Source organism: Spinacia oleracea, chromosome 1 (genome assembly GCF_020520425.1).
Source record: "Spinacia oleracea cultivar Varoflay chromosome 1, BTI_SOV_V1, whole genome shotgun sequence".
NCBI lineage: Eukaryota > Viridiplantae > Streptophyta > Magnoliopsida > Caryophyllales > Amaranthaceae > Spinacia > Spinacia oleracea.
The window spans coordinates 72975993-72991159 of record NC_079487.1 but is presented as its reverse complement, the minus strand read 5'-3'; the positions used below and the strand labels follow the sequence as shown (position 1 = coordinate 72991159).

Below are 15167 nucleotides of genomic sequence, written 5' to 3'. Positions count from 1 at the left end.
AAATATTAAATTATAAAATCTGAAAAAGTAAATCGTGTAACAATCTTAAAATTTCAAGAGAAATAAAACTTCGTTAATTAAAAATAAAGTTCGAAATTAAGATTTAAAACGATTTTAAGCTAAAAAAAATAATTAAGTATAATTAATTGGGTTTTAAAAATTCGGGGTATTACATATTAGTACTCATGTATGATAGTAGGGGGTTGTTTTTATACCCCTCATGGTAAGAATTTGAGTACGGATTATTCTGCTTGTAGGACTGGAATGCGTTATATTGTTCAATAGAGCTCCTACATTCCTGTGCATAATGACCAGACATCCCACAACTATCACAGACATCGACAGTTTGAGAATTCATTGCAGCTACACTAACAGGTTGGGCAGATTGAATATTTGCTGCTTGCATATTATCAAACTTGCAATGTATAGCAGTCAATTTGGCAGTTAATTGTTCTATGGAATTCAAGTGATGCTTACCACCCTTGTTAGATAGGCCTCTAGGATTCCCATACTGGGCATTATGAATGGTTATCTCCTCAATCACCTTCATAGCTCTAGTCACAACAAGTTGCATGAATCTCCCACTAGCGGCTGAATCCAGAATAAGTCTAGACTCATTACCCAGACCATTGTAAAATCCTTGAATCAAGAACCAGTCACTCAAACCATGGTGTGGGCACTCTCTCTGCAAATCCTTGAATCTCTCCCAGACCTCGAACAAATTCTCATCTACTTGTTGAGTAATGGAAATTATCTGACTCCTAAGACGAGCTGTCTTCTCAGGTGGGAAATATTTCACATAGAACGCAAGGGCCAAAGACTCCCAGTTAGTAATTTTCATGGCTGCTCGATTCAACCCATTGATCCATAACTTTGCCTTCCCACTCAGGTCTGCTCCGGAGTCAATCCTTTTTGCTTAATGGTAGAGCAGTATTGGATGAAGGACTGAATGTGAAGATTTGGGTCTTCACCTACTTCCCTACTGAACTGGCGTCTCTCAATCATGTTAATCAATGCAGGCTCGATCTTGAAGGTCTCAGCTGCAATAGAAGGCATGATTGCCTTGGGTAGCACAGACAGACTTGGCGTAGAATAGTCTGTAAGTCTTGGCTCAGGTGGTGGTGGTGTTTCGTCACCCATCTCTATCTCTGAAACTGAATCTGTACCTGAAGGAAAAAGACCGCCAATATTATGATAAGAATCAGAGTAATTCCCACACTGTGCAATGAAATTTCTTCGTCTACGAAAGGTTCTTTCGGGCTCAGAATCGAATGGAGTAAGATTACTAGTACCTATGGTCCTGGGCATAGACAAAGAAACTACAAAAAGGTGTGAGATCCGGTCTCAAGGAACGGGGGTTCCTTGAGAAATAACAAACAATAATCTAGAATAAACAATCAATAACAGAAAATAAAACCTAACGTTCACCAACTAAGAATATAGCAAGGGAAGCAGGGATCGTATCCACAGGGAAACAATGTTCTTTCTACTATTAATCGACAAGTCTAGACTATTGGTAACAAGAGGTTCGGATTGGTTTGTAGATTAAACTAAGGCAATAATCAAATTGGAAAAATATAGTATTAAGGGAATCTAGGGCAATGGTTCACCACAAATGCATAACTAGGAAACCATGCATCTCTCGAATCTTATGAATTCCTTAGGAAAATATAACTAGCAAGCTCTCGCTATGTACTAGAAACCATTCCTATCTAATAGCCACATATCAAAAACATCAGATTTATACCTCTCGGCGCATAATCTAAGGTTAATCAAACTCAAACAAAATAGTCCGGCCGAACAGAATTGACGAGCAATAATAATAAGCTATAGAAATCACAATCAATTAATCAATAATCAAGTCCACATTTAATCCCAATCATGCATTCATGGATCCCCTAAACCCTAGAAATTAAACTACTCACTCATAATAACAAATAGCAAAGAAATTAATATAATGGAAAACATGATCAAAAGCAATTAATAAAGCAAGATAGAAATCAATACCTAAATGAAGAACGAAAGGATGAACGAAAAATTAAAGCTTTGATTGAAGTTAAATAAAAGTGTTTGGAATAATTTGGAGAGAATAAACTAAGCTTAAGCAAAATAAAACTAAGTGTCAATACTAGAATAATAAATACCACTAAAAATGTAAGGGGCTAGTATTTATAGTTTGCCCAAAATACAAGCCAGAAACCGGAATTAAAACACGCGCACAAGTGCAGGGGGTTGGCGTCGCCCGATCGGGCGAACTGCTCGATAGTCGGCCCGATCGGGCCAAATTCCGCCCAATCGGGCGGTTGTGAAACACCCAGATCAATGCCCAGGATGACCGCCCGATCCAGACCGGGCGAAGCTCGCCCGATCGGGCGCGCGTTAACGACTTCAATTTCCTTTTATTTCGCCCGGTCTTCTCATTTCGCCCTCCGCTCAAAGGGCGATTTGCAAAAGTCATCATCCTTCGCCCACATCACCGAGCCCACAACCGTAAGCATCTAAGGCTCCCGAAAGTCGACGATAGTGGTCTTGAACTTCCTTGGGATCGTGTAGTGGCCTAAATCACCATGAAACGGGTCTAAAAAGACCAATTTCTCACTAAGTAATCCGAAACTCAAGGCACACTCAATAACATAAATTAGTACTAAAAACAGCTCCTAAGAGCTCATTTGATGCATAAAAGTACTAAGGGACGGGGGTAAAACTCTATATAAAACACACATATCACTAAGTTATGCAGAATGTAAACCCTTAATTGAGAAAACTGTAGCAAAAATTCAAAGCTGGTCAACTAAACCTCTCTCCTATGCAGGCAGGCTTCAACTCATCAAGTCTGTTTTGTGTGGGATCCAGCTGTACTGGTGCTAAATTTTTGTCATGCCAAAAAAGGTGATGAAGGAGATTCAGATATTATGCATGTGTTTTCTTTAGGCAGGAACTGACAATGGCTCTAGGAAAGCTCCTGTTGCTTGGGACCATGTTTGCCTCCCAAAAAGCTATGGTGGTTGGAACCTAAAGGACCTAACCATTTGGAATAAAGCAGCTGTTTTTAAGCATTGTTGGGCTTTGGCTATGAAGCAGGACATAATGTGGGTGAAATGGATGCATGAATACTATATAAAGAACAAGGATTTCTGGTATATGGATGTTCCTAATGGGCTAACTTGGTCTATGAGGAAGATATGGCACCAGAGAGAGATTTTTGTTCAGGTATGAGGGGTTCACAATTTTGTGCATGGTGGCAAATTTAGAATTTGCAAAGCTTACCAGTTTCTTAAACCTGAAGCTAACTCAGTGAGCTGGAAAAGGATCATATGCAACAGTCGAGCTAGTCCAAAAAGTACCTTTATTGTGTGGCTTTCTCTCCAAAATAGGGTAGCCACAAAGGATAGGTTGATGAGCTGGAACCTGAATGTAGGTGGACAGTGTGTGCTTTGTCAGAAGAGTCTAGAGACAGTGCCTCATCTCTTCTTTCAGTGTGAATATTCTGCTGCAATATGGCGCAAGGTGATGTAGTCTTGTGGTGATCAAAGGTGGACTCAGAATTGGCCTGAGCTGATTGAGTGGGTGGCTAAGAAGAGTAGAAGCACTAAGTCAACTGATACTTATAGGAGTATTCTGTTTGTTGAGTCAGTGTATGCAATCTGGATTCAAAGGAAATCTAAGTTGTTTAGGAACAAGTTAGATTCCTTTAGTAATATAGTCAATAGAGTTCTGTTTAGAACTGCTGGTAGGCAGGATAGGTGATGAGCTCTTGTAAAGCTTAGGGGTTGTCCTAAGCTGGTGTTGTTGCTGTGTTGTTTGGGTGTTCCTCCTCTTTGGTTAATAAAAATCTTTATTTTCCAAAAAAAAAGTTTAAAGCTCCGGTCAATACTCAAGCTTAAGGGGGTGTTGGTTGATATTTGGTACCGATTTCCGGATTCTAGAGGGTTGTAGTTATAGTGTAATCAGTAGAAATAAGATACATGTTTGAAGAGATTGAGTTTTTATGAAACTGAAATGGCAGCGCCAGATATTTCCAGCGTTGGCCTGGTTAACGCTGGAAATAACCAGCGCTTATAAGGCTGCGCCAGATTTGTTGGTTGCTGAGTCAGCGACAGCTCATTCTGAATATTTATCTGTGCTGTGATTGGTAGAGAATCAAACTGTAGCGCCAATATTTAATGGCGTTGGTATCTGGGCGCCAAGACTTATTGGAAGGATAACCAATTCATTTTCAAATATAGTTGGGAGACTTTACACAGGATTTTGGCTACTTTCTTTAGTTTAGTGATTGATATCGGAATAATCATGCTGAGGCACCTCGTGTTGCATAATGATGCCAGAAGTAAATATCTGAAGGAAGGGTACGGAGTTGATCCTCGCACCGACGAAAAGGAAATCCGATTTCGGTAAGACTAGAAAGAGGGGGGCAGGAGAGAGAGAATCTGGAGTGGAAGTGCCGGCATGATGTCGGTTCAAGAGGTAAGGTATAGTAATTATGCGTCTTTTGCTTGTAGTGTTAGGTTATGATATATATGAACAACATAAATCATGCGGAAAAACCTTAATGCCAGGAATCATATTAATTGCATATAATCATACAATTAGTCTAGGATGCATACACTTTGTAGCGTGCCCTCCCTAGCTGCACCCGAACCGAACAAGAACAAGTCTTTAGGACTCCAAGTGTCGTCCCTCCGTAGAAAGTCCACAGCACGTCCGGATCCGCCTTAAGCTTGACCAACTAGAATCGCCCTTAAGGTTCTTAGAATTTTCGGCTATTGGGGTGCAAGTGTATGGCTGATTTTTTGCTTAAAAATCCTAGCTTTAAATACTTGAAATCGTATGTATAAATTTGTGAACCTAGGCACATATTTATAGAGTCATGGAAAAGGATTTAGAATCCTATTAGAATCCTATTAGAATACCAATTAGTTTAATTAGAATCCCTTTAGAACTCTATTAAATAAATTCTATCTAGCTACTAGGATTAGGATTTAATCATAGAACAAATTCCAATAGCTTTAAGATTCGTACCGCACACAACCGCACACGAGCACGAGCACCGCACAGCTCGCAGCCCATGATGCGCGCGTGCCATGCCTTGCTGGGCCTGGCCTAGCGCTGGGCCTGGCGAGGCTTTGGCAGCGTGTGTTGATGCGCATGGCTTGCTGGACGCAGGCATGGCTTCGTGCTGGGCCTTCGTCTAGCAAGTCTTGTCCGATGCTAATTCGTACGATGCGCTTCCGATTAAATTCCCGATTCCGGAATTCATTTCCGATACGAACAATATTTATGATTTCCGATTCCGGAATTAATTTCCGTTTCGAACAAATATTTAATATTTCCGTTTCCGGAATTATTTTCCGATCCCGATAATATTTCCGATTCTGACAATATTTCCGTTTCCGGCAATATTTCCGATTCCGACAATATTTCCATTTCCGATAATATTTTCTGATACGTAGCATGTTTCCGTTTCCGGCAATATCATCGTTTCCGGAGTATTCATTTACTTGCCTTTGACGATCACAGCTCCCACTGAAACCAAGATCCGTCGATTCCGAATATCCATAGATGGAGTATTTAATGCCATTAAATACTTGATCCGTTTACGTACTGTTTGTGTGACCCTATGGGTTCAGTTAAGAGTAAGTTGTGGATTAATATTATTAATTCCACTTGAACTGAAGCGGCCTCTAGCTAGGCATTCAGCTCACTTGATCTCACTGAATTTATTAACTTGTTAATTAATACTGAACCGCATTTATTAGACTTAACATTAAATGCATACTTGGACCAAGGGAATTATTTCCTTCAGTCTCCCACTTGTCCTTTGGGACAAGTGTGCATTTCCTAATTCCTTTGTCGCTCGATGCTTGCTCTTGAACATAAGGTAAGAGTTGTCATCCTTATTATGTCCAGAGGTATTTCTCGGTTTCAGAGTTCAACTGATCAAATAAACAGATAATCATAGCCTATGATTCATCTGAGCACGGCCATGCATTTTACAGTTTCTAGCTCTTCGAGTGGCCTTGTACAACTTTCAGCATCTCATCCCGATTTATGGGAGGACAATCCCAATCTTGCGATCTTGAGATTAGACTTCGTTTGATAGGTGATTACCTGAGCGTTGCCTTTATAGCCTCCTTTTACGGTGCGACGGTTGACAACGTCAAAGTAAGCAGTTCTCAAACAAGTAATCTCAAATCACTCAGGTATTGAGGATTAGTGTCTAATAATTTTATTGAAATTTACTTATGACAGATTTTCATCTCTTACAGTAAAGTTTCATAGGTCTGTCCGATACTGGTCTTCCCAAAGTAAGTATATATGCAAATGATTACGACATTGCCATGTCCACATAGTTCAAGAAACAGAACTACTAGTCATCTTGCATTCCAGTCGTCTAACGTTTTCTATGCGTCCATCTTTATAGAAAACTCCGACCAGGGACCATTTTCAACCTTTGACATTCAAGTTCACTTGATAGACATTTCTTAGTCACAGGACTGGTCCTGACAGTCTATCTTGAATATATCGTCAAATTGATGGGACTCATCGTTTAATACTAAACCAAGATTAAATGGAATATGAAAATACTTTTCATATATGATAAATGTGTAACCCTAATGTTTTACAACCATGGGCCTCAAACCCATCTTTAAAACAGTTCATGGAATTCAAAGCTATGCTTGATTTCCAGTGCTACAATGTGAGTGTTGCTTCTCACTTGTTGCATAGGTTTAGGTATCATGCTTTGCCAATCTTAATATCCTTTTCATCGAATGTTCTTCGAGATATGATGATAAGATCTTTTGAGTATGTTTATTTTGTGATCTAGTCTTTCTTGTTACAATAGTGGTTCTACGCATTTTGCAATGAAGAACCATCAAGCCAACAGACATGTGATCTACCCAAGTTCAGTGAAGAACTCTTTAACATAAACAACCCTTTTTTATTGCTTCTTAGGCAATAATTACTTTTAATTCAACTGTATAGGTTGCTAGTGATGCTTTGGTTGGATTTACTTATCCAAGCAGTTCACAAAGATGTGGAAGACTTTCCAGCTGTATCTTAGAACATAGAAATTAATATTTAATTTCCCACGCAACAACTCATGGTCTCCAATCCATGTTTCCATTTCAAAACACGATGCTCTATAGCTCGTCCTTGCCAATGGTTAACTCCAAAGGGATCTTGCTTGATCCTTCGCCAGTGTTTATGCGTGTAGCATCAACTTTTTGGCATATCTTTACTTCCTTGAATCAAGAACTATTCCTATGTACCTTTGTAACACCTCGACAATTCTCTCTTTTCTAAAATAACCTTTTAATATAAAACATAGAGAATTATCAAAGTATTATCGCCGTGTGAAAACGTTACGGCTTATTCAGAATTTTGCAGCGGAAAACATAAAACTAACTTTTAGGTTCATAAATAATCTATTACATATTAGGTCCAAACCAATTAACTGAATTAAAGAAATACGAATAGTACGACAAATTTCAAATCCAAGTTAACAAATTAAATCACTTAATTAAACGAATAGAACTACAAGCTCTCTAATCCCGATCCCAATGATGCATCATCTTCAAACCTGTAGATGGGCAACGCTTATTGATCCTTAGAGACTGCTCACCAAAGATGGGTCATCACAGGATCAATAAGGCATAGCCATGATCAACACACACAAACAAAGCACGTAATCAGCAAAGCTGAGTACTACATACTAAAACAACAACGATCCTAGCATGATACTATCAAACCAACAACCCTAACATGATACTAATAAATATAAGTAAGGACAGGCAAAACATAATAAATTGACGATTATACTTGACTAGACTAAGCTGGGCTTAATAACCATAATATTATTTTAGTTGAAATAGACAATGGACCGAGTTGACCATCCAGAAGTCTTCACTAAGGAAGACGAGGTACGGGCGCGACTCCGTAACCTCAGTGACCTGCGATATCGAGGAACGTTTAAATAAAAATAGGACACGGTGATCAATCCGGTCCCAGAAAAGGCCATGGGCTACCACCATGAACCCCAACTCCTGTTTGTCCGTCACTTCAGACGTGCACAGTCTAAAGCTATTGCTATTCAGTTTCACTTTACATGATTTACAAATTGAGATTCCGTTATGACTCAACCATTACATAAGACAGAAAATTCACATTTGTTCACAACTGTTTTTATCTTGGAATTAAGTAAGTGATCATAAAAGCATCAATCAAGACTCATTCCAACTTAACCAACCTTTCCTTTAACCATGAGCAACCCTGTATATGGGCATAAAGTTTCAACTTACTAAACAAGGTCCTTCGCCCTTATAAAGTAGTGAAAAGATAGAAAGGGAACAACAACCAATTGATCCAACCCAATCATATAGAATAATCTAGTGTCCCCAACCAACATGTTTGTATCAAACATCCATACTAACATGTTACAGTTCTTATAGTGCAAAATAAGTTCAATAAGTTTGTCCAACAGTATTAAACATGCACATTCAATATGACCAAGTTCGTCCATAATATCAACATCGCCAAGTTCAACAATAATATCAACATAACCAAGTTCAACAACAAGATTCAACATGGTTTCAACAATTAGCACACATTCCAAGCACACAGGTATGTACGTACCTTGTGTAAACAAACTGATAGGCCACTTTAACACTTTCAAAAGTCGCCTAAAGAGAATTCTCCGCCTAAAACAACCAACAAATAATCCCAATCAATTTCTAATCATTGGCAACCATCATAAAGCATTCTAATTGCATCCTAAACATATTTAGAACCATCCCCAATATCGAAACTTAACTAAATAACCTCCAAGCATAATAACTATTAAACTAATGATCCCAAAACGTTTTAAACTCCAATAAAACATCCCTTTTAAAATTTCCAGCAATATAAAATAATTTCAAACTAATCTAAAATATATCCAACATACTTAAAATCATAAAAATAATAACTTTAATAACTTATAATCATTCTACCATGATTTTAGAATATTAAAACCTTAAAAATCCATGCTTTAATAATTAAATTCCTTATTTCAATTCAATTACATAATCTGAAAATTAAATTTTATATTTAAACATAGTATATAATCTGAAAATATAATTTAATCATAATAACTTATAATCTATATTCAAGGAGCATGAATTAAATTAATAAAACTTCATTAAAACCCTAACTTAAACGTAGTTAACAAATCTGAAAATAATTAAATTAATTTCAACAACATATAGTCTGAAATTTCGTAACTTAATCATAAAAATCATAAATTTAATTCAAGAACCATAAATTAAATTAATAAACATAATTAAAATAATTAGTTACTTAGGGTTTAAGAAATAACCAAAAAGGAGAGAAAGAGAGTGCTGGCCGGCAGCAGGGGGCGCGGCAGTGGGACGGTCGGCGTCTGGTGGTGCGGCGACAGCGGTGGTGCGACGTCGTGGTGGTACCACGCAAAGGAGAAGCAAGAAAAGAGAAGAGGAAGCTGGCTGGAAAGGCGCGGCTATGGCTGGCGTGCGGTGCAGCAAGGTGGCACGACAAAGGGGCACACCCGCAGCGACCAGGTGGTGGCGGCGATGGGTGGTGGCTGTCGAGAAAAATAGGCAAGCAAGGAATTAAGGAGAGCAAAACTGAGCAAGGTGAGAAGAAGAATGAAAGGAAAAACGAGTGAGAGAAGGAGAAGGAGATTACCGGCAGAGGAGGACGGCGCCAAGGGACGACGGTGGTCCAGCGGTGGTTGATTGGCGGCTGAGAGTAAGGAGGTTGCAAGATTTTGATTTGTGTTTTCACGTGAAGGCTAAAGCAAGAAGGAAGGTTTCTTGGTTTCACGTGAAAAAGAAAAGAGGAAGGAGGAGGATTATTTTGGGTTTATTGATTTGGGCTTTACCCAATTGGGCCTAGAATTAGGATTTGAGTTTTAGTGTTTGAGTCAAACCGAATAGGATTGTTTTCTAAATTCAATCGATTTTCGTAATTCAAATTCTTTTCAACTTAAAATTCTAAAATTATTCTTGATTGCACAAATCGTTAAAATATTTAGAATATATTTAAATATACATTAAATATATAAATATAATAAGTTTCAAAAATCGTTAAATATTTAGAACGTACTTAAAATAAAATAAATATACGTTAATTATATATTTATTACTAAAATTCATAAATTCTATTTAAATATAAATAATATACGTTAAAATATATTAATAAAATTTATAAATTTACGGGGGATTACAATCTACCCCTCTTAAAAGAAGTTTCGTCCCGAAACTTGACACGAAATTTCCCACATTTTCCCCAAAAGCTTTTGACTTATTCTTACTAGAGAAGTACTTATGCCACCTATATGCACTCTTTTGCCAACTCAAAGCTGTTTGTGTTACTCATGAACACCTTTTCTTATGCGGAGAATCTATTTGCTTTGCATCAACTTGTAAAATTTGCTAAAATAAGCATAAAAATGCATAAAAACACCATAAAAATAGGTAAAAAGCGCGAATTTATATCGCATTCTACCCCTCTTAAAGAAAACGAGTTACGCCCTCGTAACTCATCTCAGGGAATAACTTTGGATATTTCTCCTCAACTAATTATGTCCTCAATACAATATTCCTACTAAACTCATTCCAACAAGTAAGACTTCTACAATTCTTTCCATACAATGCCTCAACATGTGTCATCGTAATGCTTGCATGGTGACTATTGATGCACGAAAATTCAATCGAACCCAGGTGGCCTTCCCAATTACCCTTAAAATCCATAACACACGTTCTCAACATATATTCCGTTAGTAATCTTAGTCTGTCTATCGTTTGCAGGGTGGAAAGAAATACTCATTTTCAATGTTGTCCCCAAGATTCAACTGGACCTTATTGCCAAAATTTCGGACTTTTGTTCTCGGTAAGGATCTTACAAGTTGCCCTATAAAGGTAATGTCTCCAAATATTCGTAGATAACACCATAACAGTTATCTCTAAGTCATGGGTTTGGTAATTAGCCTTATAAGGTTTCAATTGACGCGACAACAGCTAAATCTAGAAAGCTTCCTCACATTTCTCACTTCACTTGAAATTTGATTCCTTTTTCATCAAGTTGGTCATTGGTTTTGCTTACTTCGAAAAGTCTTTCACAACTTCCTATAATAGTCGTCTAGGCTTAGAGAACTTCAAATATCGGACACGTTCTTTGGAGTAGGTCACTCACTCACATCTTGAATCTTAGCAGGATCTACAGAGACTCTTTCTGGTCAACTTTTCCTTTTTACCAAACCTCCTTATGTCATAACTCTTGGTCTTAACTCTTAGCACTTCCACCAATTCATACATTTTCATCTTTTCAAGACAACAAATGATTTCTAACGATCCTGGACCACTCGAATCTTCTCTTAATTTTATTCCCTTAAGTAACGTAGTTTTCGATCAATTTAGTCGTCACTTTTCCGTCGATGTTACTTATACACACATGACTTCAAGATCCGTATACTTAATTCATATAAAATAAATTCTTTCTAAGCGTCTCCAATATAATTCCCAAGTGTTTGACATGCTCTTTCTCATTCCTTGAATAAATCAGGATATCATCAATATAATAACGAACTTAATTCGGAATTCGTGGAAAATCTTATTCATCACATCCATAATTATGGCAGGTGCATTGTTTAACCCAAAAGACATTATTCTAAACCCATAATGACAATAACGAGTCCTAATGAGGTCTTAGGCCCTTATCAGCTATCCTTAATTGGTGATACTTCGAACACAAACCAATCTTCGAGAACACACTCGCCCAATTCAATTGATCCAATATTTCATCTCTCCTATGCAAAGGATACATGTTCTTGATGGTGATTAATTTCCTAAAATCAATGCATAATTCGATACTCTTATCTTTCTCCTTAACAAACAACGCAGGAGCTCCCCACGGTGATGCACTAGGCCTAATATACCCCTTAACGGAACAACTCTTGCAATTGTGTCTTAATTTGCTCATTTCAGGAGGTGTCATTCTATATGGTGCTCTAGATATATGCGTCATTCTAGGAACTAAGTCTATAGGGGACTCAACGGCTCTTAGCAAGTGGCATACCTGCAATCTCACTAGGAAACACATCCATGAATTCATTCACAGTTGGAACATCCTCGATCTTCATTCCGACTTCTTAACTCACATCTAGCTCCTACAGAAAAATAGTTCACACTCCTTATCATCAATTTCCTCACTTGCATTGCAGAAATAACCCCAAGGTTCTTGGTTTTCCCAAAACGTTTATATGAGGTCAAATTTCCAATAGGGTTCCTTATACTTAGTTTCTGAATTACAAACTCTAACTTGGCCCTGAACAAACTTAGCCAATCCATCCCCAAAATTACATATAGGTTTCCCAGATTAAACTCTATCAAATCGGAAAGAAAACGCAATCTTTTATCTTCAAAGGCGGATTCTTAAACAACTTGGTACACCTTATGGTTACACCAGTAGGTATACTAACAGGTAAATCAATTACTCAAAATCTACCAAATTCAGACTCTTAACAACAGATGACGAAACAAAAGAATAAGTTGCTCCCGAATCACATAATGTTTTAACTAGCACAGAGTTAATAGAAAAAGTACCATGAACTACGTCTGCAGAATATTCAGCTTCATTTCTAGTCATCAAGAACGGTTTGCCCGGAGTCTTATTCTGGTGGTTGTTATCGTTTGCGGGCTTATTATAGTTTCCTTGATTGTTTTGTGCCCCTCCAGGCTTTGAATCTTGTCTTCCAGACTGGTTAAACCTCACTTGATTTTCACTTCCATTACCATTTTGTTCCTTTTTCTGCTTGGTGAAGCACTCATACTCCCTATGGCTCCTTTTCTGACAATAGCTGCATGTCACTAATTCTCCCTTGCAGTTTTTACCAGGATGGTTGTTGTTGCATCTCTTACAGTGATGCACTCTCTCAGATTGGTTGCTATTGTTGTGCCCCTGATTGTTCCTCTGTTGAAAATTTCCATTTCCACCCTCATTCCTGTTCACTTTCGTACTTTTCTTGAAATTCCCTTGGTTTTTCCCAGCATTAAACTCTTTTCTTTTCTCCCCAACCACATTTTTCTTGTCCCTTCTAGACTGCAATTCATAAATATGGGTGGTTTTCTCACGCACATTATCTAGGGATGTAAAGGTTTCTCCATCTAATCCCAACTGAATCTCATCGGTCAACCCTTGCTCAAACCTCTGAGCCTTTAGCTCCTCAGTAGCTACCACCTCAGGTGCAAACCTCGACAAAGTTATAAACTTACTATAGTATTCAGCGATAGTCATACTCCCCATCCCAAGGTTTATGAATTCTTGCGCTTTTCGTTTTGTTATGAAAGGAGGATAAAACTTTTCCCTCAACGCAACAACAAATGAGTCCCAATTAAATCCTTCAACAACACTTAGCCTAGTTCCATTCTCTTTCCACCATAGATCGGCCTCATCTTTTAGGTAAAGGACAGCTTGACCTATTTTCATATTTTCAGGACATTTTACCACCCAAAATAGTTTTTCAAACTCCCTAATCCAGTTTTCTAGGAAGGTCGGGTCTGCTTGCCCCTTGAAGTATGGTGGCTTAACTTTCGCAAGCCTTTCAAACATGTCTCCTGCAGAATCGGGGCGCTCAGTTCTTTCCTGGGCTAGTTTTTCCGCCAAGAGGCGAAAGACAGCAGCTAGGTCATTACTGTTGGTCATCCTAGAACGCGACCTGTAAGTAATATATTCTATTTTAGGTTCGAAACTTCACTTAACATTATCCTAGCAATGTAATATCACACCAGCATCCAGAATTCACATACATAAACAATCATTTATGAATGATATTCGCATACATGACATTCAACTGAGAAACAAGGAACAAATTCAATCATCACGAATAATAAGGCAGAATAAAAGAAGAAAACATTCTCTTTGCGTGCCCAAAATAAACTCTTGATCCTTTGGATAATCAATGATCTAACTCTATTCCTCAAAAGAATGTTAATAACAATCCTAAATATCCACAACACACCTGTCCTCAAAATAAAATTAAAAGTTCTATGATATAAACATAAACTATTGTTGGCGAATTATGGAATTCTCACATTGGAAACGAATACTTTAACTTTTATTGCTAATTCTATAAAGGTTTAATACATCCTTGAAAAGAATAAAGAATAACTCAAACTCTTATTGCTTTAACTTTAAACTGTTGTAGCTTTGCTACTTATTCTCCAAAACATTTAAGAACAAACTAACTATTACAACTTCAAATGTTTAAGGCATCTTGTCTATCTGTTCTTTCCTTGGAAATTTGTGAAGTGAAATCTAGATCCTCAGTATTCGTCGATCTTCTCAAAGGATCCTATGTTGGTGTACTTGGAAAGAAGCGCTTTATTCATGAAACAAACAACTTAAGATCTTACTAACGATTTCCCAACCAAAGCATAATCAGAATTCAATAAAACAATAAGTTTTGTGGAATCAAACAATTTCTATGCACATTTACATGCAACACTTAAACATTTAACACATGCACATAGCAATTAACTTCTTATGCTAGCAATTAACTACTAATGCACATATAATTCTATCCTATATGCCCTTTCCTATATTACCCATCTCTCATAATAAATCATAATAGGTCAAACATTGAAGAATTTAAAGAATAAAACAAGAACGATTAGTAAGAAAAAAGTTTATTAAACGAATTAATAATAAACGAATAAATAAAATAATTTTTTTTTTTTTAAACGAATAATTAATAAGAAATTTTTATTAAACGAATAAATAATAAACGAATAAATATTTATTAAACGAATAAATATTAAACGAATAAATATACTTAAGGAATAAGATTTTTATTTTATTTTTTTCGAATATTTTTAATTTAATTTCGAAAATAAAGAAAAACGTACTTAATTCACATAAACGAAAAGTTTCGAATAAATAAGTTAATTCCGAACTTAAATAAGAAATATTATATACTTTCAAACAAGATAAAAGGAAATCGGCCCCCCAAAAAAAAGTACCAATTTTTGAACACTATAATACGTAGAAGCTCGATTTTTAAGAAATTTATTTTAAATAACTAGATAGTTAGGCGCCTAAAAAAAAATTGTTAAAGTAAAACCTTAGCTTCTAGATACCACTTTGTAACACCC

At 37.0% G+C, this 15167-nt stretch overlaps 1 non-coding gene across 1 annotated transcript; it reads left to right on the top strand.

Annotated features, from left to right (window-relative positions):
• Window positions 1–662: 662 nt before the first annotated feature.
• On the top strand, window positions 663–769 carry LOC130466527 (small nucleolar RNA R71). The gene has a single exon (XR_008926745.1). It is a non-coding gene; the product is annotated as a small nucleolar RNA R71 (small nucleolar RNA).
• Window positions 770–15167: the final 14398 nt, after the last annotated feature.